Raw genomic sequence first — 23,838 nt, 5'->3', positions numbered from 1 at the left:
CACTCATCAGCATATCACAGGTCTGCTGTATTTGAGATATGAAACTGTTTAATGATTCGGTACATTATTACTGTAAAGGTGTAAGTTTTGTTTAATAGGATTGAGCAACAGGTCTTTAGCGTAAGTTTTTTTCATTTTCGTCTGTTTCAGTGGTGGTAAATGGTATTTCTTTAGGGAACTATTAAATTGAATCATTGCTGAAAGTTTTTACTGGAGGTCTATTATTACCTTCAGTTTACATAAAAATATATAAAATATTTATTTTAGTAATTGCTCTTGTAAATCCTTTAAATGTGAACCACTGACTCCGTCTTCAGGCCACGAGAGGCCTACCGGGACCATCCGACCGCCGTGTCATCCTCGTGGAGGATGCGGGTAGGAGGGGCGTGGGGTCAGCACTCTGCTCTCCCGGTCGTTACGATAGTATTCTTGACCGAAGCCGCTACTAATCGGTCGAGTAGCTCCTCAATTGGCATCACGAGGCTGAGTGCACCCCGAAAAATGGCAACAGCGCATGGCGGCCTGGATGGTCACCCATCCAAGTACCGACCAGGCGCGACAGTGCTTAATTTCGGTGATCTCACGGGAACCCGTGTATCCACTGCGGCAAGGCCGTTGCCCTAAATGTGAACCACACGTAATGAAATTCCACAAATGTTTCACTCACAGCAGTCTCAGTAATCAGTTACGTAGTGTCGCTATTTTATGTGATGTACAGAATAACTGATACACAGCCTTAATGTGGAATTTTTGTTACCATTTTATATAGTTGGAGCCCATAGTTGCTTTTAGAAACGATATCTCAACATACGATATAAAGGTGCACAATGACGCGGTGCTATTATTGTAATTAAATATAGTGACTATCGAAACTATCCAGTACAACAACTTCTGCTGGAACAGGCTGACATACGACTGGGCGTACTATAGTAGCATTCTGTCATGAAAAGACAGAAGGGTTGAGTGGTAACGTCTCACGAGATCATTGGAATCGCAACACGAGCATGGTTTGCCGAAGAACGAATGAGGATTCAGGAGCTTTCCTTTAGAAGAGGCATCCAGGCATTCACCTGAAACGATGTATGGAAGCCAAGGAAAACTTAATCGGGATAGCCTGGTGGAGATTTGAAGCAGCGTCTTCAAAGAGTACGCCGCCAATGTATTAAACGCCATCGATACGTGGTGTGGTATGAAGTAATGATATTAAATCGTAATATGCTAAACAAGAAATGTGCAATCACATCTGTCGTTTTTATGGCACAAAACATTGCCTGGTTTGTTCATATCTGGCATGAATGACAGTCAAATTTCCATTAATAACGATACGTTTTTTATAGTAAAAAAAAATAATCTGAAAATTGCCAGCTAATCAGTCCTGAAACAGTGCCAATTACTAGCAGCTTTTTACAAGCTTGCTGCTACTCCTAAACAGATGAAAACTGTTAATAAGAGTTACTCGGCCAACGATCGAACAAGTTTTCATCAGTTAAAAACACCAGAAAACCCCGCGTTCTCATGTTTAGTTGGTTGGTTCCATGTGTCGTTAAGATGGCTCGCAACACTATGGGACTTAATATCTGAGGTCATCAGTCCCCTAGAACTTAGAACTACTTAAACCTAACTAACCTAAGGACATCACACACATCCATGCCCGAGGCAGGATTCAAACCTACGACCGTAGCGGTCGCGCGGTTCTAAACTGAAGCGCCTAGAACCGCTCGGCCACAAAGGACAGCTCCATGTGTCATCTGCATATTTAATCGTATTGAGAACGAGTCTAATTACACTAACATTATACATTCAGAATTATGTAACTACAACTACTATAACTACATAAAGTAGTAAAGGAGTTTTGCTATTTGAGAAGCAAAATAACTGATGATGGTCGAAGTAGAGAGGATATAAAATGTAGACTGGCAATGGCAAAGAAAGCATTCCTGAAGAAGAGAAATTTGTTAACATCGAGTATAGATTTAAGTGCGAGGAAGTCATTTCTGAAAGTATTTGTATGGAGAGTAGCCATGTATGGAAGTGAAACGTGGCCGATAAATAGTTTGGACATGAAGAGAATAGAAGCTTTCGAAATGAGGTGGTACAGAAGAATGCTGAAGATTAAATGGGTAGAACACATAACTAATGAGGAGGTATTGAATAGGACTGGGGAGAAGAGAAGTTTGTAGCACATCTTGACTAGAAGAAGGGATCGATTGGTAGGACATGTTCTGAGGCATCAAGGGATCACCAATTTAGCATTGGAGGGCAGCGTGGAGGGTAAAAATCGTAGAGGGAGACAAAGAGATGAATACACCAAGCAGATTCAGAAGGATGTAGGTTGCAGTAGGTACTGGGAGATGAAGAAGCTTGCACAGGATAGAGTAGCATGGAGAGCTGCATGAAACCAGTCTCAGGATTGAAGATCACAACAACAACAACTTCGTAATCTTAACAACAACAACAACTACATGATGACATTTTACAGATTATTTGCTTCTTCTGGTATTGTAATTATGTACATCATTGTCTTTTATGAGCTATAGTGCACCAATTACAACAAATCTCATGAGGGAATAAATATATTGTGAAGAATTTGTCAAAATGTCTAACTCCTTCAACCGATGTCTACAAGATGATCGTGTGTGAGACCTACAGGTCGTCTTTCCAATGCGTTTCTGAGGAATGAAAGTTTTCTTTCTGAAGGAGGAGTTACCCCAGAACATTATTTCACACGACATTACTAATATAAATGCTCAGTGTATGACATCTTACTGACTTCTTTCTCTCCAAGATTTCCAATGATTCCAAGTGCTAAATTGTTTTAGGAGTCATAAAATGTGTTTTCTCTTCTTTAAATTCCCATCAATATGAACACCTAAAGACTCTGAAGTTTCCATCCTCGGTATTAATTCATCACCATGTCTTACACCTACCATCGGTGTAGTATCTCCAGATGTGCAGAACGGAATGCGTTCCGCCTTTCTGAAATTTAGGGTGAGACCATTTGTAGAAAACAAGTTCATACATTTATGATCATTATTTACCATTCCACGTCTAGCTGTGTGTATGTCCGGACTGACTATAGTACTAAACTTACCCGCAAAAATACCTACTTGTGTTTGTTGTATGTTAGACGGAAGACCGTTTACATGTATCAGAAACAATAGTGGATCTATGATTGAGGAAATTTCTCCCCCGTCAGAAGAAGCACTCCTGCTTACATTCGTTGAATTATTAAATAGAACTTTCTCCGTTATTTTTGTTAGACATGACATTATCTGCCAAGAGCCTTGCCGCAGTGGTAACATTGGTTCCCTTCAGATCACCGACGTTGAGTGCCGTCAGGCTTGGCTTGCATTTGGATGGATGGCCGTCTGGGGCCGCCGAGAGCTGTTGGCAAGTGGGGTGTACTCTGTCCTTGTGAGGCCAATTCAGCAGACACTCGATTAAGAAATGGTGGCTCTAGTCACGAAAACTGTCAAGGGTAGGGAGAGCAGTGTGCTGGCCACATGCACCTCAATATTCGAATAAGTGACGCCTATCGGCTGAGGATTACACGGCGGCCGATCGGCACCGTTCGGCCTTCCGAGGCGCCTCAGGACGGAGTTTAGTTCAGTATTTATCACATTTCATTGGCTGGCTATACCATCAGTTCCACAAAACTTCTGCTTCTCTGGGAGGATATTGTGATTCACAGAGTCAAATACTTTAAACAGGCCACAGAAAATGCACAGCTTTGATATTTGTTATTTAACGCTTCTGAACTTTGGTGAGTGGTGGGGTAAATGGCATTCTTAGTTGAGCAGCTCTTCTGAAATCCGTGATTTACTATTTATTTGTTGCCTTTCCTATCACTGCTCTAAACTGGAGCGAATTAAGAACGATGTTTTTACGCGGAGACCTCTCTTCTTTAGAAGAATATATTATGTGCAATTCAGTATTGAAGAAGGTTTTCCTAAGTGGCAGAATAAATGATGTATTGGGAAGTAATCTGCGAGAAAGTACGCTTCCCGTACTGGTATTGAATACAGATATGTAAGTTAATGTATGTTTTGATATCAAAAGCGATTAAATTGTCAATATTTGTCACTTTCCACCGCAGTGGTACGAGAGCGATCGTGGTCACTAATTACTGATTCTCCCTGGATGACTTTCGCTACCTTGCTTACCGAATCTTCTGTCCTATTGGATGTACTTATCTGTGTACTTATGTACGTCTACTACATCGATTAATCGACGTCATCACATATTAAAAGTACGTATCGCAGCTGTTTTGACGAACAGTGGGATAAAATATGCAAACGGATAAATGTGAAGAGAGAATAAATCGAAATACAAATCTGATACAATGTATTTACAGAAAGGTTTTCAACTAATTTTTATCAGATCTGAAGGCTTTCAATACAAATTGAGATCATAGTTTGCTCGTTGTTTGCAAGATCTGACTCAACACTGAGATTTGTCAGTTTTTACTTTGGGCCGTGTTGCTTAATATTAAGGAGGACATGAAGAATAAATTTCCGCCGTGAAGTTATTCGTATATCCCTGAATTTATGAGAGCCAGGAATGATATATTGTTGCCATGGAGAAGCAAAATATCATTCTCTGTACATTTTTGCCCAATTTTCCTTATGTTTCTGGACGCTCTTCCATATTTTTGCAACTAATGTCGTCTGTAAGTTGTTTTACGGCCTCTGATAGACGTTCCTAAGAATTAATCTCGAACTTTTTCCTAGAAAATACGTAGTGTTTTAGGTTTCATCATATGTAACTTACTGCAAGACATCCCTTTCATTCCTTACACATTTCGCATGTAACATATGAATAACGTGAATAGAGACTGAAGCACTCTCCAAGGATAAGCACTCTGAAGTGAATTCTACTGGCTAACTGAAACACTGTGTTCGACCAGGTAAAAAGAGCGCTTACGCTTCAGAGAAAATGCTTTACCAGCTCATCTTGCCCGAGACACGGCCTTTCTGAGTGACATTTTCAAATAGTTGTAATGGATATACATCAGAGAAGAGATAAGCCGATACACAGGACGATCACGTTTTATACTATCAGGATTAGCGAGTTTCTGTTAATCACTTAAGCCTACCTACTGCCGAAGGTAACACTGCATGAATCAATTTAATTAGTGATCATGCGGAACGTAAAAAAAAAAAAAAAAACTCCGGTAGTAGTCCCTAAATGGTTCAGTGATTCACGACGACTTTCTTTCTTTCTTTTTTTGTTTTTTTTTTGTTTGCTATATGTGGTTAATAGGGTAGCGCATATAACCCAATGGAAATTATTATTTGTATTAACTAACAACGTCACGTATATTGCATGGTTATGTGATTTATTATAACCAGGTGTTTACTGAATGAGTGAGTGAAAAGAAACGTATGGAGCGTTAGATGCATAATGTTACGTCGTTTGAACGGATAACTGGTATTTTCTGTTTAGATTATGAAACAGACGTGTAGAAGATGGCGTGAGTTATTTTATGCATTTCGTACTGTGGCACGGCGCCATCTGATACATAACGCCGGCGAATCACGAATGCCTTTGTTCCACTTCACGGTGTAATGGCGTGTTGTCAGGAACATTAAACAGTCCGAATCTTGTTTTCCTGATTCCCTTACGCTAATAATGAGCCATATTGTCGTGGTTGCCTCAAGTAAATAATGGATAGGGGGCGTGTAAGATTTTATGCAGAAGATAATATACGTTATTTGCCGAATGGAACCAAAAAGAATCCAAGTACAGATTCTTTAAGCAACATTGGCAAAACATTCACATTGGCAAAATATCGACATTATTTGAACTGCTGCGTTACTTTCCAAACAAGACGTAAACTGAAGCAATCAGTTTGCGTCTCTTAATGTATACTGGTAAAATTTGATAGAAAATATTTTTATTTTCCGTCAGAAATCAGTAATTACGACAGTAGTCTTAAACCGGTATGGAATGTAGTGGAAAGAGACGTGTGTCAACAGGCGACACAACAGGATAGCATCAGTATTTATTTGAATGGAAGGGCTATAAATGGTCGTTTGCAGGTAGCAGGTATGTTTAATAATCAGTTCTTAAATGTAGTAGAAGATATAGGGAGAAACAATTCAAGAATAAAATCAAAGTGCCTTATTGAAAAAGCAGGTCACATAAAATTCAATCAGATGGAGTCCCACATACTTCTCTTTCTGAAAATAAGAAAATTATGTATTCTCTCAAAAATAAAAGTTACAGCATTTCTAAAAACTTTGACAGCTTATGTGTGTTTCGTCTTCCTTTTTTCACTGTTACTATCCTGGAGTAGAAATTTCAGATTTAAAGCGCCACAGCTTGTCGAAATTATCCCCCTATATATCGGTATGAACTAACGTGGTACAGGATTTGGGTCGTGGTGCTTTTCCATCGTGTCGAGGCAGTCTAAAGGCTAACACCTAAGCGACTAGCGTCTTACGTATGTTTAGATGTAATTAATTTTCGTATCTGGTTTACGTTCAGTCGAGACATAGACAACAGACCGAGATTGGTTCTACTGTTTCTTTTACTTTTGCGAGGACGAATATTTACGACAACGTCAACATATGACACTAAAACATTGTTATAAAGTTTTGCTTTATGAAAGTAATTTAAAATCTGAGTGTTGTAGACAGGTAGAAAAGTTTAAGATATCTTATCAACATCTGTAACCGACACGACTCGACATTTTTCAGAGGTACCAAAGTTGCATCCGACTTTTCGCTTAGATATAAGGATATTTAGGTTTCTATGTCATCAGTGGCTGTTAAATCATTGTTTTGTAAGTTATCCACTGGGTGTTGTAGTAATTTTGCTATTATCATCTCAGTTTCAGGAATGTAATATTTAATCTCGAACGCACTTGCTGTATCTAACGTCAGGTTAATAAGAAAATCCATGTGACATAAAGCACACGAAACTCATTCAAGATGATAAATATAGTTTCTGACCATCATCTCGGAAACAGAATCAGTGTTTGGAAACAGGTTCACACTGAATGTGTAGACAATGGGTTGGGCAGGATTTCGTAATCAGTTACAGTTCTGTGGTTATCGATAAGTCAGCCTAACTATCACATTTACTGTTTAGGGGGGCTGTACTCGACAGAACCAATGTGATATTCGGTTAGAACGTTGAGAAGGCAGTGACAAATTGGACAATTCACAGACCAGTAATCGGAAAAGTCCTACGTCCAGCGTCTACTACCAGTACAAATTTTAAGCTGTGGCAAATGATCAATAATAAACGATAGTTAAAATGAGACGGGCAATGGACTACTAACAGTAACATTTTCACTAACACAAATCGATAACTGGTTTATCATAACTACGGCTGAATACTGCAGTTTAGACCATAATGTACCTGAACGCTTATACGCAAGTGTTATAGGAGGACAAGTAACGGACGCATTTGGAAAAGATGAATGACTGATATAATCTCATGAGAAACTTAAAAACAATGAACTGACACATAAGAGGTGTTCTACGCTGGCTATTAATCCATTGTATCAGTTTTCGGTTCAGAATAGGCTCGTCACACGATAATAAGCTATCGTTTTCAGGGACACTGTCACGCTTGGGAACATCTTTGGCAGAATGTATTATCAAACGTGTATTGAAAATTAATAAAGTAATAGCAATATTTAACAGTGCAGTTGAGACACTAGCTGGGGTCAAACAGTGAGAAACTGTAGAGAAGTATCGGATTACGATATAAGAGAGAAAATCCAAGGAACAACAGCACATTTTCATTCGTGTTCCATTACTAAGGGCCACAGCTTGACGAAGATTTTCATCCAATTCCAGCGACAGACTCTGCAGGAGAGGAGTTATGCGTCGTACTGAGGTTTACTGTTAAAATTCTGAGAAGAGCCTACCAGCATACATCATAGTCCTTCGTCCTAGCCCTATCTCACAAAAGCAACAAGACGGCAAAAATGAGAGAAACTTGGTCCCGTTCGGAGGCTGACCAAAAGAGTCTCTTTCGAGCTCGATCTGTAAATGTAACAACAGCTGGGAAGAATTAATACCTAAAGATGTCTTGGAGATTATATATTTAGATGTTAATGTGCCAGGACTTACAACCAAGTCAACTTCCCTTTGTTTGACAAGTGCAGGACTTGACATAATTGCAGGACATGACATAATTGGCAGATGAAGTGTTATACTAGCAGAACACAGGCGTAGCTTGAGGTTACAGATATCTGAATCTACATAGAGACATGTCCTAAGGTAGTGACAACAATAAATTTATAAATATAAACGTGCAGAAATTGTATGAAATTTGCAATGAATATGGACGAAAGGAAACAACTACTTCAGAGGAGAAAGTTACACAAAGTGTGCAACAAGAAAAATAATGGGACAGAATTTGAAATACGGTCGGCGTTAGCCAACGTGAAGCTAGAAACATTCGTGCAGGGAGGGCCCATAGAATCTCACTATCATACAAATAATCATAACTTGCAGGTAGAGAACAGAGATTGTTGTAATACGTTAAACAGCTCCCCATGTAGTTATCCTTGGTCCTTTGTTGCAGGATTGACTAGGAGAGCATCAAAACGGCAAGAGATCAGGCCAAGTCAATGTCATCTGTAATCCAAATCTGTGACAACGTTACTACGGTGTTAAGGACGCCAGTATTGGGGGACACCAACGTCAAAACCATGCCCAGTGAAATGGTTCAAAAGCTTTATAGAGGCAGGCCCTGTTAAGAGCCCTGTGTCTCAATCACTTGCAAACTGCATTTCAACGCAGCATCACATTGGAGTCTGAACGTGCAGGACATACTGAATGACGCATTTCCTTAGTGGTCGATGGGTCGTGACGGTTCCATCGCATGGAATTCGCATTACACAGGCATCACGCCATTAGAATTCTTTTTGTGGGGTTACGCCAGTCATAACATTGCTACCGCTCGAGCACGAATCAGTGAAGGAATCAGATATGTTCACGCTGCAATGCCTAACTGAACATGGTCAGATCTTGAATATCGCCTTGATGTACCACAAGAGCGAATGGGGCACCATAGAAAGGTTGTCGTTAAGCAGTTTTATTCTCTTCTGGGGCAAGCTGGGCCACAACTGTTGTAACTGGTCATTGAAATCCTTGATGGTAGTTGACGTTAGAGCTGGTCCCACGAATGTTCTATCGGGGACAAGTCTAGGGATCATTCTGGCCATCGGAGTACCTCAGCAAAGTGCAGACAACTGATAGGTGCTATGTGCAGAGGACGCCGGATGATCGTGAAGTACGGTTGTGGCGTCAATGTATTCTCAACGACGACCAGTTACACCCGATGGCTCCCAGCACAATGACTCCATGAGCAGTACTGCTGTGCCTCTCCAAATCTAAAAGAATGGGACTTCTCCTCATGTCGTAGCCAGACTTGCCGACGACGGTCACCAAGCTTGTTGTGCAAAATTGCAGTTCATCGCTGAACACAATACGCCGTCATTAAACAGCAGTCAGTGCTTCCCGATCGCAGCACTACTTGAAACTCAGCCGTTTGTGTTGTAGTGTTAATGGCAGCCCCTAGTCAGCCAACAGCTAGTCTCCGATCAATGGTGCGGGATGACACAGAATGTTGCACGGAGTCCATTACAGTAGAGTCCCGCTATTCCCATCTAATTGGGATCGAACACCGTTCGGTTTGGCGGGAATTCGGAATAGGCGGATTTCATGAATAATATAAACGTAGTGACTTGTTACCGCGTAAATTAAGCACAGGGACATCTGTTGTAACCTTCGACGACTCATAGCGCAGTTCCCCTACCTATCCCTCTCTACCCCGCGTTCCATACACATTATTCCAGATTTATTGTTAACTTTTTCCCGGTGGGTGTTGAGTTACTTCACCGAGCCAATGCGCCTTTTTTTCTTATTCATGCCCGTGGGCCTTGACGTCAAGTCTGAAACACTAAACATGGAAAGTAAACGAAGTCGTTCTTAACGTACTTCAAAATAAAAACTTGAAGTATTAAAAAGACTGGAAAAGGGAGACTATGATGTCAGAAAAGCGACGACTAATGACTGAAACAAATCGCGAACTTTTGTTCTGCTTCAAGAGAAATAACTCTTGTAAAGTAGTAAAAAAAAAAAAAAAAAAAGAAAAAAGAAAAAAAAACGAGTCTTGACAAGCCTTATTCATGTCGTTTACTCAGGAAAGACAGAAAGGAATCCCCATTTCTGATTCTTTGGTAAAAGAAAAGGCGTTTTAACTGAACAGGCTTCTGGGTGGTAACCCATCGTTTCCAGCTAGCTATGGTTTTTTTTGTTTTTTGGGTCGTTGGAAGAAAAGACACGGAATTAGCTCACGATTGCTGGGACGAAGCTGTCAGCTGACAACAAAGCAGCTGCCAATTACCTAAAAGAATGTAAAGGCCTTCTTTCTTTTCAAGACTGCTCACAGCACCAAGCTTAAACGCGGATGGAGCCGGACTGAATTACGGCTTCTCTTACTAACATTCTTTCTTCGTAAGAATGGGTATCTGACCCACGGTTTAGCATGGCCAGTAAGCCTCTTGTCTCAGCTTGCATCTACTACTTGATAACAGTTTACTTGTATCGTTAAGGAAAGCGGAATCTGACGGACTTGGTGATATGTTACTAGTGCGACGGACTATAAATACAACGATAAATATAAAATACCTGCGCGAGAGATAAATACTCTCTGGAATTTAAGCATCTCCGTGCGAACTAGATAACGAAGATATACAGACCGTATTAAGCTACGGCAAACAGATAATTATTCCATGTTGGACATTGGAAGAGAAATGATCTAATGTCGGATTGAGAGGACATGGTTGGAAGCCGCCATTAAGGCAGTAATCTATGTTTCATGGTACTGAAGAAAATAAATACATCTAAAAGCACAAAAGGAGTATCAGGTGCGTAGAGTTCATAATCCTTAATCATTTCAAAAGAAATATTCAGTGATTATGAAAACGCAATTCGTTCGGAAGTGTTGTGTGGTTTGATGGTGCGAACCTGCGGTTTTACACGGTTTTGGGATTCGTCGAGAATGTTTCTCCGAAGACCTAAATAATTTCACGAACCAAATTAGGACGCCACATTCCATACACAACACAAAGCATAGCACTTGGCTGTGTCCGTAGAGCGATAAATTATGTTTAGCGATTTCAGGTGGAGAAGTTCCAGTAAGGAGACACAACGAGATCTGCTGTTGCGAAACGCATATGGTATTACCGTATTCCTTGACTCACGGAGAACAGCAAGCAATATAGACTTCATAACCATAGTTCAAAGGACTCGAACAAAAGGAGCAAACAGTAAAAAGGAATCGCTAAACCAAACCATAAATAAAAAAGTCAATAAATAATAATACGCAATCACATTAACAAAACGCTAATAAAATAATAGAGAGAATTAAAATAAGAACTTTAAATTTTGCTGATGGTAATAGGCAAATCGGCGGAACCACGAGCGTTCAAAAACATTAATGTCAACTCACTTCCTGTGTAATATAAGAAAAACAAGAAAAAAAAGAAAGCTTGGATAGAGCGCAACTTGTTCAAGGAATGGTTCGAATACCAATTTGCCCCTGAAGTGACTGCGTTCAATAGAGAAAATGGATTGCCTAATCGTGCTCTGCTGTTTATAGCCAATGCTCCGTCCCAACCACCAGAAACGAAATTTGTCTGTGGAGACGGTAAAGCAGTTTTTCTGCCACCAAATATAACTACAGTTCTTCAGCCTATGGATCAAGGTGTGTTGCAGACCACTAATCAAAAATACAGAAAAAAACACTGCATTGCATGTTGCTTGAACAGGATGAAAATAAAGTCGTAGTTCTGTAAAAACTTTAGGATATTACAGAAAAAGATGTGATTTAGTAGTTGGCTCCAGCGTGGGATAACACCGCTGAAGGTACACTAGAAAAATCTTGGAAAAATCAGTGGCCTACACTGGGATTTGTTGAAACAACCCTGTCTCATACGAGTACGTGGCACCCCAGTGTCATTCATAGTGATCTCCCAACATCTGAGGCTGTTCACTCCCTTATAAAACCTACCTGGCTTAGTAACAACACAAAACACGAATAACACTAATGCACTCTCGTGGCCGTTTGACTGTGACAGAGAATTGCAGCTCCAATCATTCATACACCCACCAAGGTTTTGTACGTGTTTGAAGTTCCATGAACATCCCACAATGTTTTCTGCTCTTTCATTACTTTTGTCAGGCAACGCCATGTCCAGATAGTGTTGACGAAAAAGAAGTCCAATATAATACACACATCAAAAAAAGTCTTCTATCACACCGGTTACAAGAACTGCTGTAGGTATACGTTGATTGTGGGTATTGTATCGCAGGCACAGTCGCTTTGACTGTTCAGAGATGTCACTAAACCCGCCCAAAGATGTAAGCCTTTGGAGTCTGACAGACGGTCACTTTCAGTCATTCCACGAGAAAGGAGGTACACGGCTTGTGTTTTCTGTAGTTCAACTATGCCTAGTCGGTCAATACCGCGGTTCGATCGCATCCGAATTGTTACTTTGTGCAAGGGAGGGCTCTCAACATGGGAAGTGTCCAGGCGTCTCGGAGTGAACCAAAGCGATGTTGTTCGGACATTGAGGAGATACAGAGAGACAGGAATTGTGGATAACATTCCTCGCTCAGGCCACCCAAGGGCTACTACTGCAGTGGATGACTGCTACCAATGGATTGCGGCTCGGAGAAACCCTGACAGTAACGCCACCATGCTGAATAACGCTTTTCGTGCAGTCACAGGACGTCATGTTAACACTCAAACTGAGTGCAATAGGCTGCATGATGCGCAATTTCACTCTCGACGTCCATGGCGAGGTCCATCTTTGCAACCACGACACCATGCAGCGCGGTACAGTTTGGCCCAACAACATACTGAATGGACCGTTCAGGATTGGCATCTTCTCTTCACCGATAAGTGTCGCGTATGCCTACTACCAGACAATCGTCGTAGACGTGTTAGGAGGCAGCCCGGTCGGCAGAACGTCTTAGACACACTGTCGGCGAGTTCAGCAAGGTGGAGGTTCCCTACAATTTTGGGGTGGCAATATGTGCGGCCAACGTACGCCACTGGTGGTCATGGAAGGCGCGTAATGGCTGTACGATATGTGAATGCCATCCTCCGACCGACTGTACAACCATATCGGCAGTATATTGGCGAGACATTCGTCTTCATGGATGACAATTCGCACCCATATCGTGCACATTTTGTGAATGGCTTCCTTCAGTATAACGACATCGCTCGACCATAGTGGACAGCATGTTCTCCATATCTGATCCCTATCGAACATGCCTGGGTTATATTGGAAAGGGCGGTCTATGGACTACGTGACCCATCAACCACTCTGAGGGATCTAAGCCGAATCGTCGTTGCGGGGTGGGACAATCTGGACCAATAGTGCCTTGATGAACTTGTGGAATAGTACGCCACGACGAATAAAGGCTGCTGTGTTTTAGAGGTACCGGCGTGTACAGCAATGTGGACCACCACCTCTGGAGGTCTCGTTCTATGGTGGTACAACATGCAATGTGTGGTTTTCATGAACAGTGAAAAGGGAGGAAATGATGTGTATGTTGATCTCTGCCCCAATTTTCTGTACAAGTTGCGGAACTCTCGGAACCAAGCTGATGCAAAACGTTTTCTGATGTGTGTAGCTCTATACCTAGAAAACAAGTACAATCACTCGCTCGACGAAAGATCCATACCTTAAGACGAAAATCGCACAGGTCACACCAATTTTCAAGAAAGGAAATAAGATAAATCCACCGAATTACAGACCAGTTGACGGACGTCGATTTGCAGTAGGGTTTTCAAACGTACACTCTACTCGAACATTAGAATTACAGACGGAAGAAAACTCGGACAGCACGAAAGGGTTGTGCGAGAGAAACGAAAGTTGCTAGGCGTGTTTCTACATATAAACGATGACGTCCATTCAGATTTCACGCCAGTCGCATAAGAGAGGCGCTAGTAGCGCCACTACGAGGATGCAAATCAAGTTTGATTCAAATACCTGCTTAACGATCGTTAGTGTTATTTCCTTTCAGACTGGACGTTGTGAGTTGATACCAGTCAAGAACGTCGTTAATGCAAAGACACACAATGAGATCTTGTTGCAGGGCTGTGAGAAGCTGGATATCCATTCCGTTATACTACAGAAAGACTTGGCAGGAAAAGAGCCACACGCAGAACATGATTCCTGGCAGTGGTGGTCAAGAACGGCCAACCGAGCGAGTTGGCGCGTGGGTAGCACACTGGACTCGTATTCGGGAGGACGACCGTTCAAAACCGCGTCTAGCCATCATGATTTAGGTTTCTCGTGATTTCCCTAAATCGCTTCAGGCAAATGCAGAGATGGTTCCTTTGAGCACGGCTGACTGCCTTTCCCGTCCTTCCTATACCGATGGGACAGATGACCTCGCTGTTAGGTGCCTTCTCCCAAATCAACCAGCCAACCGGAAGACCACGTTGCGCTATCGAAAGGGGAGACCAACGTGTTTGGCATATGACACCACAGTTGGTACCACTGTGACACAACGAACTGTTACAAATCAGACGCTTCAAGGACAGTTCAGAGTCGGACCCCCTTAAGCGTGCTTTCCACTGACCGTAGTTTGCGACTTCAACAGTGTCAAGCGAAAGTTCGTTGGAGGGCGACGAAAGCGGTTGTGCCTCGGTTCCAGTAAAGGCCGTGTGGTGGTTAGGAGCAGGGCTGTGGAGGGCCTGCAACAACTTGTGCTAGACACACTGGACCTACACCTGCAGTTATGGTCTGGGGTGAGATGTCGCGTGACAGCAGAAGCACTTTAGTCGCTTTCCCGCGCACCCTAACTGCAAATTTGTACGTCAGTCTGGTGATTCGATCTATTGCGCTGTCATTCATGAACAGCATACCAGTGGGTGCTTTCAAACAGCATATCGCTCCACCACATACCACCCAATCGAGAACGTTTGGTACGTCATCTGATGAGAACTCCAGCGTCATCCACGACCGGCGTTAACCGACCCTGTACTGCAACAGGCATGGCACTCCATCCCCCAAACTGACATTTCTGGAGACTAGGAATCTACTCTGTAGGAATCAGCATGGGTTTCGAAAAAGACGATCGTGTGAAACCCAGCTCGCGCAAATCGTCCACGAGACTCAGAGGGCCATAGACACGTGTTACCAGGTTGATACCGTGTTTCTTGACTTCCACAAGGCGATTGATACAGTTCCCCGCAGTCGTTTAATAAACAAAGTAAGAGCATATGGACTATCAGACCAGCTGTGTGATTGGATTGAAGAGTTCCTGTATAACAGAACGCGGCATGACATTCTCAATGGAGAGAAGTCTTCCGAAGTAAGAGTGATTTCATCTGTGCCGCAGGGGAGTGTCGTAGGACCGATGCTATTTACTATATATATAAATGACCTTGCGGATAACATTGGAAGTTCACTGAGACTTTTAGCCGATGATGCTGTAGTATATCGAGAGGTTGTAACTATGGAAAACTGTAGTGAAATGCAGGAGGATCTGCAACGAATTGACGCATGATGCAGGAAATGGCAATTGAATCTCAATGTAGACAAGTGTAATGTGCTGCGAATACATAGAAAGAAAGTTCCTTTATAATTTAGCTACAATATAGCAGGTCAGCAATTACAAGTAGTTAATGCCATAAATTATCTGGGAGTAGGCATTAGGAGTGATTTAAAATGGAAGCACCATATAAAATTAATCGTCGGTAAATTAGATGCCAGACTGAGATTCATTGGAAGAATCCTAAGAATAGCAGTCCGAAAACAAAGGAAGTGGGTTACAGTACACTTGTTCGCCCACTGCTTGAATACTGCTCACCGGTGTGGGATCCATACCAGATAGGGTTGATAGAAGAGATAGAGAAGATCCAACGGAGAGCAGCACGCTTCGTTACAGGATCATTTAGTAATCGCGAAAGCGTTACGGAGATGACAGATAAACTCCAGTGGAAGACTCTGCAAGAGAGGCGCTCAGTAGTTCGGTACGGGCTTTTGTTGAAGTTTCGATAACATACCTTCACCGAGGAGTCAAGAAGTATATTGCTCCCTGCGACGGATATCTCGCGAAGAGACCATGAGCATAAAATCAGAGAGATTAGAGCCCACACAGAAGCATACCGACAATCTTTCTTTCCACGAACAATACGAGACAGGAATAGAAGGGAGAACCGATAGAGGTACTCAAGGTACCCTTCGCCACACACCGTCACGTGGCTTGCGGAGTATGGATGTAGATGTAGACATTCGGCACCTGTACGACACAATGCATGCATTCTGATAGTATACATGTTATTAATTTTAGATTTACAAACACATTGCTTGAGCTTACGTTAACATAAATTGCAACCGTTAACCTATTCAATATGGTGCCTAGACAAATGTATCCCCTACATTTCATTACTCTGCATGAACTGTTTTTCTGTGTTGTGTTTTATTCCGACAGTGTATAATGTTTTAAAATACAAGCGGACTTAACGAATAACAAGAATGTTATTTCTAAATAGTCGTAAATGGGTAAGTTCCCCCAACAAACAGTTCACACGACCTTACTCAGTCATGTTTCGCTTGCTAACGTTCCTATCGTGAGGTATGTGTAAATTCGCTGTGTCTATAGGGACATTACACAAACCACTAGTGATATCTGAACACGCGCCATCCCCAACACTGTAACAGAGTCTCTGCAGCCGTGGCCGGCGCATCGCTATCAAACGCGTGCTTTTCGCGCGCCGCCTTTGTGGCGGGCGCACGGGCGGAGCAAGCACGCGCGCGCGTGACGTCAGGAACAAAGCGCTGGGGCTGCCGCCCTAATTAACCTCCTCACACTGTGTTGTTTAATTTGTCTTCTTACCTCGCACCGTCAACGCTAAATCCGCAGCTTCTTTCATCTCGTTAGTGGAACGCGCTGCAAAGACGAGAGAAATTCATACGAGTTACAGTCTCTTGCTTGTTATAATCGGATTACCGTACTTTGCTATAGAACGTGCCGCACACCAGACTCTCTTAAGTTCCGTTGGGAATACATTTACATTTATAGAGCTAAAGCCTGGATTTACCACCTCTGTCGCGGCAACCCAACACAAAGCAGACTTTTCGCACAGCTAATATAACAGCTTTTCAGTACAGTCATCTTCTAGTGGATAATCAGACAGCCACTGTTATATTAATGTGCAGAAACAATTAACAACATCAGCTGTGTATATTATTGTGGTGTGCGTACTGTAAGGCCTTCGGTACACACACCATCAGATTATTTGACTTGTCGCTCTAACGAAGTAGGCGAGTGTCAGCAATACGTCTCGTGGTCCTATCGTGGCGTGTTTATCTTCTGCCGTTTGGTCAGATGATAGAAATGCCACTTGCACGCTTAGGGTAGCAGATTGACTGATCGGAGGTCTGTACACTGGTTATATTACCTCGCGCGTTCAGGTATCACTGCGCGAGGGTGATCCGCGAGAAGAAAAGGTTCTACGTGAGCAGCAATCTCATTGGCTGCGTTACATATTAATACGCGGATCGGCGGAAGCAGAATTTGGTCCGTCTTTATGGCAGCGCCATCTCGTAGAGCGGAGACGGACGAGTGCTGCGCCAGCGCTGTTGTGCTTAGCGGAGCGCGCTCTAGTGGGAAAGTTGTGTACGCGCTGACTACGCGGAACTATGTACACAACAAATATTTTTATTTAATTGTTATTGATTTCGGTAATACAATCAACCATACACAAGCCTCTTTACGCACAGGGTTATCACGTTTTCAAGGGGATTCGTCATCATGACGTTTCCAGTAAAAGGACTAGAATCCATGCCAACGGCCATGCCGCAGTGGTAACACCGGTTCCAGGCAGATCACCGAAGTTAAGCGCTGTTGGGCGGGGCTAGCACTTGGATGGGTCACCATCAGGTCTGGCGAGCGCTGTTGGCAAGCGGGCCCTTGTAAGGCAAAACTGAGGAGCTACTTGACATAGAAGTAGCGGCTGTGGTCTCGGAAACTGACTTACGGCCGGGAGAGCGGTGTGCTGACCACATGCCCCTCCATATCCGCCGCGTCCAGTATCCCCTGTAAGCTGAAGTTGACACGGCGGCCGGTCTTTAGCGTTGGGCTCTCATGGCCTGTTCGGGAGGAGTTTAGTTTAGTAGAAGCCGTAGGTGTCCACGGAACTTATTGTGTGTAGTGCGTTTGGTCGCAGCACATCACTTCATTTATACACGATAAGTTCTGCGAACACCTATGGTTTTTAGTCCTCTTACTAGAAATATGCTGATGATCAACCCGGCAGGTTAACCGAGAGCGCTAATGCGCTGCTTCCTGGACTTGGGTAGGCGCGCCGGATCCGGATCGAATCCACCCGGCGGATTAACGACGATGGCTGGTGTGCCAACCAGCCTGGATGTGATTTTTAGGTGGTTTTCCACTTTCCACTAGGTGAATACTAGGCTGATCCCCACGTCCCGACTCAGTTACACGACTGGCAGACATTTGAAACACATTCGCACTATGTCATGATTTACACTTGATGCAGACAGCTGGGGTACACTCATTCCATCCTGGGGGGTATGGGGTGGCGGCAGAAAGGGCATCCGGCTACCACTTAAAATTTAACCATGCCAAATCCGTACTCAATCCTGCCGCCCCTACGCACGATGCGGGACAAAGGCAGTAGCAAAAGAAGAAGAAGAAAACCAGAAATATGGTGATGTTTCCCTTTGAAAATGTGACAACCATGCGCTGTGGAGGGGGCTGAAAGTGGTGCATTGTATTGCAGACACTGCTTGCAATTAAATAAAACTAATTCACACAGATAATAGTGCTGTTGTTGCAACACATTAATATTACAGCTCTTAGGCTGATGGAATTAGCTCGACCCACGTCCACCTCTTCGATACGTTGCTGAGTAACTGAAAGTTTTGCTGCCATATTGCATTACCACCGCGCTTGCTTGTGAGTTGATGGATCTATTTCATTTTCTATGCCTGAAATTCAATCGCAAGCAGTTTCAGAAGGATCTGTGTCAAACTGAATTACTGAACTGCAGCTCTCTTTAAATATGGATAAAGTTCCGCTAATACTTACAATAAAGAAAAAGAACCCTCTAATAACTCATTAGAATATCAGGAGTGAACATCTTGAGCACGTCACATTATATAAATATTTAAGTGCAAACAATAACTGCCGCCCATCTCGGATTCTTTAAATAATGAAGCTCCCATTCATAAAGCAGCTTCAAACGTCTGATTACTTCATATCGTATGAGTTAATATGTTAAATATTTTACGTTAGGCTTGAAAACGCAAAAAACTAATTATGTTGGTATCATAATTTTGGATTATGAGTAATAAACTTATGGAAAAATTAAAGATAATAGTGGCAAAACAGAAGAGTGATGCCCTGCTGATGAAGTTTTGTTGCACGAAGAGCGAAAATGTAGTGAGCGTTAATTTTTTTTCTTTCTTTATTTATTTTTGTTGCTCTTACATTGGCCGTGTTTGCAGATAAAATTATTTGGTGTAAGGTCTGCCTGTTTATGAAAAAAAAACGGTTTTTTCATAGAGCCTCAAACACGTTTCAGCACCTTTATGTCATCGTTTCTTTATTCAAATCAGTCCCAGTTGGCATTCACTGCTGAAAAGTGTTATTTACAAAATAAGCTCGCCAAATGATGTATGGTGTTTCTGTGTGCTTCTCAACTACTCAGGTGAATAAAGAAGGATTTGCGAAAGATAAATTTGCAGATGGCAATGAGGCAGTATTCGATAACGCCTACATAATCCTGCATAACTCTATAACGCAAAACTAAGGTTTGAATAATGAAAACACATTGAGAATGGCACAAAGATGCTTAAACCTCTCCTTGTCTATATGAAAGGATAGCATTTTGCGTAACAGATGAATATTACATCAAGTAATTTGTGTGTGTGTGTGTGGGGGGGGGGGGGGGGGGGGGGGGGAAGGTGTAAGGGGGAAATAGTTTTCACAAGATTTGGAATTATGTATCTTTTGGAAATCATTAATTCGTTCTCAAATAATGAATGAAAATAGTTTAGGCAATTTGGATGCAGTGGGCTACACTACCTGAAGGTACAGACACAGTTTGTAACTTAAATAATTGGCTTACTGTGTCAAACCTTCAATGTCAAATTATATCTCTTTACGAGTAGATTATGACGTTTTAATCTTCTGTATTCGGTCTATAATCGTCTCAGCCGTTTAATAATATAGGCACTAAGAAGTGATACGAAATGGAACGATCACGTGAAGTAAGTCTTATGGAAGGCGAGTGAAAGATTTGATCGAAGGTTTCTGGGAAAATGAGGTGCGTCTCTAAAACAGATCGCGTACTACACGATAATGGGATAGATACTACAGTATTGTTCGGGTATTTGGAGTTCTGATTCTGCAGGCATGAGAAGAACCACCGGACGAATTCAAAGATCCGCGGTCGGATCGTAACAGGCGGATGTAGCCCATAAAATATGTCGTGTGACTAGGGCCTCCCGACGGGTAGACCGTTCGCCGGGTGCAAGTCTTTCGATTTGATGCCACTTTGGCGACTTGCGCGTCGATGGGGATGAAAAGACGATGATTAGGACAATACAACACCCAGTCCCTGAGCGGAGAAAGTCTCCGACCCAGCCTGGAATCGAACCCGGGCCCTTAGGATTGACGTTCTGTCGCGCTGACCAATCAGCTACCGGGGGCGGACATGTAGCCCATGAGAGAGTGTAACTGAAATGCGCTGAGAACTTAACGAAAATCCTTGGACGAGAGATGACGTATCTCGCGCGGAACCTGAGTGGGTGAGTCCTGAGAACCTCTGTTCGAAGAAGACTGGGCGACCATTATGCCATTCCCGTTATATATCTCGCGTACGTTTCACGAGAATAATAAAGAGCTGGATCCGTACAGATGCTTTAATGTGAATTTTCCCACGCTCAGCGAATGATGTAGGAGAGAAATTCGATATCTTGGCAGAATGTACCCTCCGCCTTGCACTCTTCCGTGTCTTTCGGTGTAAGATAATCGGTGGGAGTTTGGAGCTGATAGTCAATCCGGAACATATTTTCAGATGCATCAATTGTGAGGATAGCGTCTATTAAATACTGGTTCTCTAGCACGGACTCGGGTACGGCCCGTATATGGTCCAGTCACATTAATGTGACGGCCGCGTATGTTCGATGTCAAAGTGCAATGAACAGCCACAGACGGAATGTGGCAGCACTAGCAGCGGAGGGTATATAAAACGTGTCGGAGGTGGGGGGGAGCAACGTGCAAAGCAGTGCAGTCGTTATCGTATTAGGGGAACGGAGCGATTTATTTAACATCCAAAATGTGGCATGATTGTTGGTTTTAGGGCCACGTGTGGAAATATTTCCGAAACGACTAAGTTTGTAAACCGTTGGCGGGCCACCGTGTATGTCAAAATGACACTGACCGACTTCGAGACAACTCCGGTGCGCCACAGGGCACAGATTACAGATGTGAACTACAGCTGCGGAAATGTGTACGTGTGAATAGACGAACTTTTGTCAAATGAATCAAGGGGTTACCCACAGTGTCTCCCCAACGACCGTTCAGCGAACGTAGCTGCGGATGGGACTCCGCAGCAGGCACCTGTTTCTTATATCCATGCTGACTGCAGTTCATGGGCAACTAAGGCTGCAATTGGCACGCCAGTACGGCAACCGGACGTCCACTGTGTGGCGACAGGTGGCCTTTTCAGACGAATCATGTTTCATGTTTCTCTCGTCACGATGGCATCCACCAGCAGGACAACGCAACGTGTCACACAGCTCGCAGTGTACGTGTGTGATGAGTTTACCGTACCGTCAGCCTTCTCGGATTTAAATCCAATCGAGAATCTGTGGGACCACCTCGATTTCACTGTTTGCGCCATGGATCATCTGCAGAGAAACACTATGTGATCAAAAGTATCCGGACACCCACAAAAATTCATGTTAGGAGCATTGTGCTGCCACTTACGGCCAGGTTATATTAGCGATCTCAGTAGTCATTAGACATCGTGAGAGAGCAGAATGGGGCGCTCCGCGGAACTCACGGACTTCGAACGTGGTATGGTGTTGGCGTGTCACTTGTGTCATACGTCTGTACGCAAGATTTCCACACTCCGAAACATCCGTAGGTTCACTGTTTCCGATCTGATAGTGAAATGGAAACGTGAAGGCACTCGTACAGCACAAAAGCTTACAGGCCACCTCGTCAGTTGACTGACAGACCGCCGACAGTTGAAGAGAGTCGTAATGTTTAACAGGCACACATCTATCCAGACCATTACACAGGAATTATTAAGTGCATCACAGTACTATGACAGTTAGGCGGGAGTTGAGAAAACTTGGATTTCATGGTCGAGCGGCTGCTTATAGGCTTCACATCACACCGATAAATGCCAAACGACGCCTAGCTTCGTGTAAGGAGTGTAGACATGGGACAAGTGAACAGTGGAAAAACGTTGTGTGGAGTGACGAATCACGGTACACAGTGTGGCGATCCGATGGCAGTGTGTGGGTAATGCGAATGCCCGGTGAACGTCATCTGCCAGCGTGTGTAGTTCCAACTGTAAAATTCGGAGGCGATAGTGTTAACAAGGAGGGGGCTTGCCCCCTTGTTGCTTTGTGTGCCACAATCACAGCACAGGCCTACATTGATTTTTAAGCACCTTCTTGCTTCCCACTGTTGAACAGCAATTCGGGGATGGCGATTGCATCTTCCAGCACGATCGACCACCTTTTCATAATACACGGCCTGTGGCGTAGTGTTCACACAACAATAACATCTCTGTAATGGACTGGCTTGCCCAGGGTCCTGACCTGAATCCTGTAGAACACCTTTGGTTTGTTTTGGAACGGCGACTTCGTGTCAGACCTCACCGACCGACATTGATACCTCTGCTTAAAGCAGCTCTCCGTGAAGAACGGTCTGCCATTCCCCAAGAACCTCCCAGCAACTGATTGAACGTATACCTGCGATAGTGGAAGCTGTCGTCAAGGCTAAGAGTGGGCCAACACCATGTTGAATTATTGGATTTGCGATGGAGGGGGCCACGAACTTGTAAGTCATTTTCAGCCAGGTGTCCTGAAACTTTGATTAAGTAGTGTATCTAGCGCATTTGGCCGCGGCAATGGAGTCGGCTTGGCTTCATATCCCAGTCGGTTCCGTCCTCAAACTCAGTGTCTCTCTTCTTGCACGTATTGCGCTGCAAAAGACACGTTTGACAGGTGGTCCTATTAATGTGAGTGGACACAGTATATCTGACTCTATCCAGCGAATGCCACATCTCTCTCTCTCTCTCTCTCTCACACACACACACACTCTCTCTCCCTCTATCTTCACGCATGTTTCGTCCTTAATGTTTTAACTCGAGTGTAGCATAAAATCGTGTCACTATGAGTTATAGACAAACGAAACGGTCTTCGGTTTTACTTTTAGCGCTGTTACTTCCGTAAGGGAGGGAATTTTACTGCATGTCAGTTTTAGACTTCCAGCCAAATACCGATTTAAATTTTAATTTCGCCTGATTAGCCCGAGACTCGGATATATTCGTACAGGTTATCGTGCAGCGCGCTTGTTTCCGAGACGGGGATTTAAGCCAGACCGGACTGAATACGCTTTTCGTAATTAAGACCGTTGGCCTGGTACACCAGTCAGCCTATGTGTACTTGTTACACGGTTTTACGTATTCGTTTAGGCAAATATTGGGCCGGCCAGCGACCTCCGCCTCACTAAATACGATACACAAGCACTTAGAACACGATAACACATTGAAGAAACTTTTCACGATTAATAGGCAGGT

Source organism: Schistocerca serialis, chromosome 2 (genome assembly GCF_023864345.2).
Source record: "Schistocerca serialis cubense isolate TAMUIC-IGC-003099 chromosome 2, iqSchSeri2.2, whole genome shotgun sequence".
Classification (NCBI taxonomy): Eukaryota; Metazoa; Arthropoda; class Insecta; order Orthoptera; family Acrididae; genus Schistocerca; species Schistocerca serialis.
This window is presented reverse-complemented; position numbering follows the sequence as displayed.